Consider the following 10,912-nt stretch of genomic DNA (forward strand, 5'->3'; position numbering starts at 1 on the left):
TCATAATCAAACTCAAACAGAGTGAAACTCCATAGATTTTAAACTTCAAAAATCAATACAACGATTTTAACAAATCGGTGAAGTTTTTATATTCATCGAACTGAATTCCCATACTTATTTCTCGGTGAAGGTTTTATATTCTTCTAACTGAGGGAGTAAAAATTAAAATATTTTAGTCTCCACAAAATCAGACCCAATACAGATTAACCAAATACTTGATTTATAAATAGCGATAAAAAATTTTTCCTTCACCAAACAAGAAAAAAAATATTTTTATACTTTTCTTTAAAATGTTGTTTTTCTCAATTTTGGTAAAATCAGTATTTTTCATCAATAACTTCAAACACATGTTCAAATTACATTATGAACAATCAAATAAAGTTTAAAGTCTGTATTTACAACTTTGAAATTTTAACAATAGTTCAACCCTACTTATGAATATCAATAAAATGAAGTTCAAACTATTTTATGAAAAATAGCTAAACCAAATGTTAAGAGCGTCAATACAAGTTTAACCAACCTATAAACTATCAAAATGAAGTTTCAAGAACTTTAAACACAAGTTCAAACAGTTGAAGAACTATGAAGTTCAAACTATTTACTAAAAAAACAGTAAAACCAAACAATACAGATTAGTATAAATTCCTTAAGATTGTTTTCAGCTTGGGTACAAAATCTATATGTTTTCTATACAAACTTCAAACTAAGTTCAAGAATAAGTTTTCAAGAACTACAATGAAGTTCAAAACCTTCAAACACAAGTTCAAATGAACAATCAAAAGAACTATCAAATGAAGTGTTTATAAACTATTAAGAAATGAAGATGTAACAAAAAATTAAGAACCAAGTCCACTGACTTCACGGTGTATCCTTAAGGAATTTATTCCCCTAAAGTACTCAACGTTATGGAATTTTTCCTCCCAGGATAAAATGGTTCACTTTCTGAAAATAGCGATACCTCAAACTTTTAGAAACTTCGAATGCACTCAACAGTTTGATGATCACAAAAGAGTTTTTAAGAAGAAGAAGAATGTTTTCAACTCTAAAAAAATTGTCTTTACCTGAGGAAAAATTCAGGAATTTATAACCATCAAGGTGTTGCTTCATGAAAAGAAGCAATGGTTCAGAAAGGTGCACCCCGTCATAAATGTGCTACTCTTCAGAAAAGTCACAACCATTGGAAAGGTCATAACTGTACCATTCAATCCGAAAAGGTGCCTATTCAATTTGGATCCTTTCTCTTAGTGTCTTTCCAAAAAAAAAATAACACCACCTTTTCATTTTCTATTCACACCTCTTAATAACCCAACATATTATACAACATAGGACATATGTGTCTACTACTTATTCAACTATATACAAGCTTGACTGTGCACATCCTCCAAATAAAGTTGGAGGACATAGTTATCAATTTAGGCAAGTTAAAAGACACGTTTATGTACTATGGCGCTAGTTTAAAGTAATCAAAGCCTTCCACAGAGTATTTTCTTTAAAATTGTGACTGCTGTTTTTGCCTGTTGATTCTTATAATATTACTCTAAATGGACTATATATTGCGAAATGATATATTGCTATCAAATCTTTCACATAACCATCTTCTAGGTTGTTTGATTACTTTCCATGAGAGATTAACTTTAAGGGAAAGCATTTGACATTTTGTTAATGTAATTTTTGTGTTTGTTGGTTTTATATTTGTGTGCAGTATATCTTGATTTTCATTTTCATAAAGATCAATTATCATAAGTGTTTGAGAACTGATTATACCTATCTACCGAGGGTCTTTCAGAACAATCTCTCTACCTCCCTGAGGTAGTGCTAAGGTTTACATACACACTACCCTCCCCAGACCTCACTTGTCGGATTTCACTAGGTATGTGGTTGTTGTTTCTACACACATAGCAAATAAATTAGTTGTTGTGTATCCAACTCATTTTACAGTATTATTTTAGGTAAGTACCTTCCTGAGCGGGGCGGCCATCGAAAATAACCTCTCTACTTCATCTGAGGTAGTGGTATGGAATGCGTACACATTACCCTCCCCAAACCCACTATGTGGGAAGAATACACTTGGCATGTTGTTTTTGTTGTTTTAAGTGAGTATCTTCTATATTGACTCAGTGAGTTTTCTATTCAACTAAATGAACAATATGAAGCTTTTAGGATCTAATATTGGAGTAAAACATACAGTTGTGTGCTTTTTGTCTTGAGTCGAGGGTCTTTCAGAAACAACCTCTGAGGTAGTGGTACAGACTATGTACATCCTATTCTCCCTCGACTCCACTTCATGGGAATATACTGAGCATGCTGTTGTTGTTGTAATCATTCGAGGCAGAGTTGATGTCTTTATATTCATATATGGAAGTGATGCTAAGTCCCTAGTAAAGGATCGATAGCTGTACTTTGCCTCATATTGGTTCTCAAATATATCTCTTAGACCTCACTGAACCATGCACAATTTTTAAAATATTCTGTGCGATATCATATGATTTTAGAACAGTGAAATTTAACCATTGTTGTATAGTTTTTGATTGCAGAATAAAATAGAAAATGAAAAGATGCAAAGCAACGGGACTGATTAATAGTTATAAGGCAAGTCGTGAAGGGATCGATATTGTTGATATATAGAAACCAAGTACGTTCTCGTGGTGATTTGAACTTTGCACTTTTATTTTCACTTCGATCATACAACAACAACATAGTGAAATCCCACACAAGTGGGGTATGGAAAGGGTGGAGCATACGTAGACCTTACTACTACCTCATGGAATACATTGGGTAAGATCCACCGAAGTGGTGGGTAGCCTTAACCGGATGTATCTGTACCAAGTAAAGCCCGATTTGAATTCCCATTCCTATCGAGGGAGATGCGAACCATCTCTTCTTTTACGAACGTCATCAAGTGATCATAGTAGTTGAGAAATTTGCATCTCTACAACAAGGTAAATCTCATTCGACAAGACACTGCAGAATTACATAAAAAGTTAGTATTTGGAGAATATTTTGAATGATACTCACTTTCAAAACTTCTTTTAAGGGTTAGACACCAAATTTCTTTTGATTGATTTTTAGGGTTAGGTTTTGAAAAAGGTAAAAAGTGAGCCAGAGTTGTGGGGTCATGAGTTTCTTTAATATTTTTAAAACTTGAAAAAAAAATATAACTTTTTAAAAAATACAACATGGTCCCTTTTTATACTTATTCATTTTAAAACATTTATTAAAATCATTTAATATTTTCAACTACATTTCTCTCTCCTCAAAACCTTCCTTCTTCCTATTTTAGTTTCTATTTTTCCAAAAAAAAATTGCTCGATTCGTGCTTCCTCAGGCAAAATTTTTTGATTCTTCTTACTTAGGTAAGTCTAATTTTCTTCCCCGATCAGTTTTAGATCCATTTTAGTAATTTTTTCGATGACGCTTTGTGTTGGGGTTTTCCAATTTTGACAAAAATTGCACTGTTCTTCGTTGAATAAATCAAAATTTGAGTGTTTTTATTGAACATTATCGATTCCGCATGTTTAATCGTGTTTTGCTTTGGATAATGAGTAGAAATATTTTAAATTTTTGTACTTATATTGCGTATTGATTTTGAATTTTTTGTATTTGATTTGTAACGCCCCGGTTCTGTACCTCAGACGCTACACGGTGCTCATAATTTCGAGGGACCACAAGCTAACCCATGACTGGTAACTACTGTAATAACTGAGTAATAATACTATGATAATGCAGAAATTTGGCAAAGACTTTCCATAAGGTTCAAAACTAAAAATAAATACTGAATACTGAAAACTGAATACTGAAATATCTGTCTGAAATATTCTAGTCTGAAAACCTCTTACTGTCTGAACAAGGAGTTGATGGGACAAGTCACCAACTAAATCTGACTACTAAAATAAACTGAGTACTGAAATACTGAAATAATAAGTCTGTCCTCAAACTATGAGGACTCACCACTAAGTCTGCTGCTGATAGATCGGGCTACTAAGTATGATCAGGAGATCGTGCTTCTGAATCTATGATATAAGACATCATAGCGCAAAAAAAAGGTATGCGTCAGTACTATAAATGTACTAGTATGCTAAGTGAGGTCTGCTGAGATGCATGGGTTCATATGCATGAACAATACTGATTGAATAACATAAGTATAACTAAATGAGAGTACATGCATGAATACGTAAACTGTAACTGAGGTCATGATAACACTGGATACTGAGTTCTAAATTACTAATTTACTGATATCTGAGTTTACTGATACTGTATTACTGTTAACTGAGTGACTGTATCTAACTATTTTTATTCTGTGGAACTATTCTGAGTTTCATACTAAACTGCGTGACTGTGTCTAATAGTCCTAATTTCTGTATAACTGAACTGTATTCTAAATTAAGATTGAAATTAAAACTGTGGGAGGTAATCATCTAACCGACATGCCCCAAATCTAAGCTGATAGGGGTCCAACCTATGGCCCCATTTGGAAGGGTGCTAATACCGTGCCATGGGTACTAACACTGTAAAATTAGGATGCCAAGCCTAACTGATGGGTGACACCTGAGCGGAGTCAATCCTAATCTAACGGGTGACCCCTGGGAGGTAGTCAAGCTTAGTCTGACGAGTGACTCCTTATCCTGTGCTGGTTACGCAGTTCTGGAGTACAGGGACTGCTACTAATGACTCTGCCTCTCTAACGAGGAAGACGTCATCCCTGTACTTGCTCGGTGCTAAATCCTACTCCCAACTAAAAGACACTGAACTAATTTCTAAACTGTACTAGGCTAGACTAGACTGTTATTGTTCGTGTTAACTGATTAAATTGACATAAGTTCACTGAGTACTGAACTAATTACTGACTGAATTCTGTGAACTGACTGAGTCTACTGAGTTTTGAACTGAATACTACTGAGTTATGAACTAAATATTGAACTGAGACTGATTACTGAGTACTACTGAAACTATTCTGTAACTACTATAGCTCTAGTAAATAGCTAGTTTTTTTGGATATTAAATACATTCCAGGACTCGATAGCATGAAAAGTAAAACAGTACATGAATTTAGTAGCATACAATACGTGCTCACTGACGATGTATTCATCTAGAAATTTTACCTAACACTTGATATACATGAGCCTGTTCATGAGTGAGATGACATAATAGCATGATATACTTACACTAGTAAGTCATATTAGCATATTTACAAACACTTGGAGCACATAATCCTTGCACATGACACTAACCATATATAGGTACCATAATTCAAATCCTCATTTACAATCTTAAGGATTTAGCATGGATTCACATGATTCTAGACATATATCAAATAACTCCACACGAGACTTGTAACAAAACATGTATTAGAAACCTAATTAATCATTATAATCATGAATATAATCAAACCTAACAAGAAATTCATGAAATCAATACACTTGAAGTTTTAAAATAGATATAGATTCTCGAACTCCAAGGGTTGAAGGGAACCTTGGATGAACACTTGACATACCTTGGTACATGAATTAATGAAGACTGATGGAGTGTTCTTGAAGATTGAGCCTTGAAAGTAGATTCCCTATGGTTTCTTCTTAAGAGAATTTTAGAGAGAATGAGTGTTTTATCCCTAAGAATGACTAAATTTTGTGTTTTTGGGGCTGAATAGAAGTGGGATAAAGACCCATTTACCCCTCTGGATGCGGAATTAAAAGAGCAAAACCCGTGCCCAGTGATGTATAGACCGACACACCGCGTCGATGGCATCGATATGATGGCCAACACGTCACATCAAGTTCGCTTTGGTTCACTAGAATTGTATTGAAAGCTGGGGGAAAAATTATCTGTTGACGCGATGGGTGATGTGACGCGTCGAGATCGCGTTGACCCACTATTTTGGTTACCTGAACATGGTTCAAATGAGGTTCAAAAAATCTAAAACTCACCCGAAGTGAGATACTGACATTCCTGACCATGAATCAACCTAAAAAGCAATATTTTAAGGTCATAAGGGTCGTGAAATAGGATCGCCAACTTACAAAGGCTAAAATACTTCTAAGTATAAACACTTAGCTGAAATTTCTAAGTCTGGAACCTCTTTTCAAGCTTTAACGGACTGAGTTAAGCTTAGAATTTTTGCGGGGTCTTACAAAATTGGACCCACTTTTCAAGCTTTAACGGACTGAGTTAAGCTTAGAATTTTTGCGGGGTCTTACAAAATTGGACCCATTTTAATGGTGTTATTGTTGTTGTGAATTTCACTGCCAATATATGGTAAAGTTGGAACTTGATTTGCATGTTTGATGTGAGGCATTTTCCCATTTTTCTTAATAGACCAGTGGTCCATAAATTGACCACTATAGATTTAATTTGTTTCTTCTGCATTTGTTTGTTTTTATTAATAGACCAGTGGTTGATAAATCGACCACTATAGATTCGTTTTTTACTGTAGATCATAAATGGTGAGAAGAGTTAATAGATCAGTTAAAAGGCCTACTTCCACTACTTCTAGCGGTAGGAACCGAAAAGCCGAAGAAGTTTTGAAAAGTTCCAAGAGGAAAAAACCCATAGTCGATGAATTGGAGTAGGAAAACGAATAAAAAATTCTTGCCGATATTTCCAAATATGACGAAAGTAGTGCACACAAGAATGAGGATGCTGATGATAGTGAAGGTAGAAGCGAGGGGGAAAATGATGAAAAAAGTGAAAGTAATAGCAGAGAAGGTGAGGATAGGAGAGATAACGGAGATGGGGAGAAAGATCCCCTATCCTTGCCAATTTATGCGAGAGATATCTCTATTAAGTCATACGGCCTAACAACCTGGATGGATGATCTAGGCTATTTTCCTGCAAAGATTTTTGTGAGAGAATGAATGGCAGTGTATCGAGAGTTTAGATGAGTTCTTATTGAATAAAAGTTGTATTCTGATTTTAAGAAGACATGTTTTGGATACTTAAGGCATATACCAGAACATTTTAAGTTTAATGGACAGATGGTCCATTATATGTTGTTGCAACGTACAAAAAATCAGAAAAAACTGCATGAAATTTGGTTCTGTATGAACGGTAAGCTAGCTTGTTTCGGCTTAAAGAAATTTGCTTTAATTATGGGGCTGAATTGTTCAACATATCTCCGTGAATCAAAAATGAATAAAGTCCTCCAAAATGGAGAAAGCTTTCATTTTAAGGTGACGAAGAACAAGAGCATTACTGCTGCAAAGTTGATTAGCCTGATGAAAGGTAATAGGCTGAATAATCAACAAACGTTGAAGTGTGCTTTGGTTTGGTTCATGAACACGATGTTGTTGGCAAATGACCCGTCAAAGAAGGTGGATTCGGACCACATTAAGATGACGGCTGATTTAGAATTCTTCAGGGGGTATCCATGGGGAAAAGAGTCCTTTGGGATGACCTTGAGCTATCTTAAAAAGAAGACTGACCTGACCAAGCAGAAAGAAGCTTTTATCAAGAGGAATAATGCATCGTACGCATTATTTGGCTTTCTCTGGGCATTCCTGGTACTTATAATCTGCCATCTTATTGATTTATTATAGACTCCTACGTATTAATGCAATAATACATAGACACTATAGACATACTATGCTTCTATTGATTGCATGTTTGGATATATGGGGCCTTTCCTCATCTGGGAAGGTACGTTAGCAAGTCGTTGGATTCTCCTCTGCCCATTCCCTATCTTCTTCGATGGCATACATTGAAGTGCCACAACATAATGGAAGGCGGCCCGTTTAAGTACAAAGGAAACAACACAGAGGTGAAATTATACTTATTATGATATGATAATAATATTATTATATTAGCAAATGTCGTGTAATTTATTTTTATTTTTTGTAGATTGTGCACCCGTACCTTACCCCTGCTGTCCATGAGATGGAACAGAGATACATGAAAATATTTAAGCTATACCCGAACGAAGTTAAGGATGCATCCATCGATGCATTAAAGGTGCAACTAAAAGGCGTGACTGTCCTGATTTCATCAGCGGAGGTCAGGGATGAAGACGAAGATTTAGGTGTCCAGCATTATGTTCCAAGTCCACCACTCGCTTGTGATCATGCTGGTTCAAGTAGACTCAAAAATGCACCAGACACTTCTAATGACAATGACCTATGCGAGCGCATTGCTTTTCTCAAGAAAAGTCTACTGGATATTGCTTCTTTTGTTAGAGATGAGAGGCTGAGGAGAATCTAGAAGAATAAGAAGAAGAAACAAGATGCATGTAAATTAATTTATTTTTTGCTCTTCTAATTTAATTTTGTTGCATATTTTTTGTAATCCTTTCAAAACAATGCAGTGCACCTCGACATTCCCCTTTGTAGCCAGCATCAAGTAAACCTCAAAGAACTTGTAGTCGCAGTGACAGACATTGCTGCAGCAGATGAAAAAGGTGAAAAAGAGAAAAAAAGAAATGGAGGAGGAGAATGCAACAGATGAAGAAGATGCAAAAAAAGAAGAAGAAAAAAATGAGGAGCTAACAGCTGAAGAAGAAGAAGAAAATGAGGAGAAAATAAAAAAAATTGTTGAAAAGAAATCATCAGAAGAAGACAAAAAATGAGAAGGAAGTTAATGAAGAAGTAGTGGTTGAATGGTAGGTTGAAAACATTGAAGAAGAGAAGAAATCATCATCAGAAGAAGAGAAGGCAAATAAGAAGAAAGAAGTTGAAGAAGAGGATAAAAAATATGAAGAAAAAGAAGTGGATGTGATGGGCATTGTTACGGAACTCAATCAAGAAAACAAGTAGTTAGGTGGATTTGTAACAAACAATTTTCTTAATGATTTGTTGTTTTTAGTGATTTATTTTTTGTGGATATATTTGGCATGTCAATGATGAGAATTAACGATGAAATTATGTTCAGTTATTTCATTGTCTAGTTAGATTAAATAGTTGACTGTATTGCGTTACTAGTTCAGCTATTATCCTAATTTATAGTTGTTGATTGAAAACTTTGTTGAAGTTGTTCTCTATATTTATAGACTTAAAAGACTATCGATTGAGTAAATTATTTACAGTAACTATCATGGTTTATAGAGGTCGATGATAAAATACATAGACATAATTCACTATTAATTATAGATTACACCCACGATTGATTTAAGAATCCATACATCTATTTATTCAGTTTCCTACATCCCTATTACACCTTTCCAGATAGACAACAACAATAACAAACCATACAATAATATTTTTAGGACTTCTCTTTTTCCTCGGCTAAAATCAACCTTTGCTTTATTTGATCCCTCTCTATTTAGACTTCTTTTAGTGATCCTTTCAAGTAATACCTTTGCTCTTTGGCTTCTTTTAGCAATGTCATGAGTAGATCTCTATTTTCTTTGGATTTCTGAAGCCTTGGAGTATGTGAAACTTGGAAGCACCTTGAAAATTTGATGTCGATGGGATGCTCATCGGTGAGTCTTCTTCAAGCCACTTAAAAAAAGAGAATCCGCCATTATCCTTTCCAACCATACAGTTAAAGAATTTTTGACCTAGATTTCAATCGGTGTGTGACGTCCTAAAAATAGCTGGATTGCCACAATAACATATGTAGGACACTTTTCCATTTGATTTTGGGATGCTTAAGATATTGCAGTTGTTAACAAAAATTAAAGACAAAAAGAATGAGAGTGTTAACACAAAAATAGCCTTCCTTTTATAGAGTGAAATTATCACTTCATCACCTATTGGGAGGTACAACTTGTCCAAATGTTTAGAATCTAATCTTGTACTACTTTTGAATAAGTATTTATGTGTAGACACATATAATGTGTAGCACCTGAGTCTACAATCCAATTGCCAAGACATGCTTTGGATAAAAACACAAGTAGTAATACCTGTCATATTTACTTGTTTCATATCTTTGGTATCCTTGCTCAACATGGTCATAATATGAGTGTACTCCTCCTCAGTGAACGTGTGAGGCTTGGCTAGTGGTGCGCGATTCACCTCATGACTAGAACTAGCAGCATCAACCTAACCATGAGAAGACTTGTTACCAGTGTTGACAAAGTTGTTACCACCATTGTGTGTGGAGAAGTTGTTACTGCCATCTGTGATCTGAAGTTAGAATTGTAGCCTTGTTTCTTCTTGTTCTTCTGGTCATTTATATACCCTAGCAATTTATAACAAGTTTCCTTGGTATGACCTAAGAGATGGCAGTATTCACATTTTCTGCCTTTATAGTTAGTGTTGCCTTGTCCAAAATCATAATTTCGATCACTTGCATAGCAAGTGGTTCTGATTTGTCATTCACAGTCATCATACAAGCCGAGTGTTGGATTTCAACTTCTATAAACACATCATAAGCTTGATTAAGAGTAGGAGTCACTCCTTTGAGCAATATCTGTCTTCTAGCTTGATCACAGGACTCATTCGGGCCACTTAAAAATTGTAAAAGTCTAAGTTGACACATATGATTTGAGTACTCTCTAGACTTAGGGAAATCACAATGAGGATTTGGCACTAGTACATCATACTCACTCCATAAACTCTTTAATTTGGTAAAATAAACTAAGATTAAATCTGTACGTTGAGAGCGCATATTAATTTCACAATGCAATTGATATATACGCATACACTTCACCTTGTCATATCTCTCTTTCAAATCTTCCCAAACTGCACAAGCATTCGTGGCATAAATAATTCCAGATAGCAGACTTTCACTCACAGTGTTCATGATCCGGGAAAGCACAATTGCATTACATGTTTTCCACTTCTCATGAAGCTCCTCTCTATACGACTCCTTGCTGCAGTTTCTAGCGACAAATCCAAACTTTCTCTTCCCTAAGAGAGCAATACACATCGATCGACACTATAAACTATAATTTTCTGAACCAGTTAACTTGATTGGAACAAGTATATCACTGGAACTATCAGATGCACCAATGAAAAGTGGATCACTTTGATCAATTTTAGGCTCC

At 35.0% G+C, this 10,912-nt stretch overlaps 1 non-coding gene across 1 annotated transcript; it reads right to left on the bottom strand.

Annotated features, from left to right (window-relative positions):
* Nucleotides 1-2,764: 2,764 nt before the first annotated feature.
* Nucleotides 2,765-2,893, bottom strand: LOC124898354. The gene has a single exon (XR_007055324.1). It is a non-coding gene; the product is annotated as a U6atac minor spliceosomal RNA (small nuclear RNA).
* Between the last annotated feature and the right edge of the window lie 8,019 nt (nt 2,894-10,912).

Source organism: Capsicum annuum, chromosome 4, assembly GCF_002878395.1.
Source record: "Capsicum annuum cultivar UCD-10X-F1 chromosome 4, UCD10Xv1.1, whole genome shotgun sequence".
In the NCBI taxonomy this organism is placed as follows: domain Eukaryota; kingdom Viridiplantae; phylum Streptophyta; class Magnoliopsida; order Solanales; family Solanaceae; genus Capsicum; species Capsicum annuum.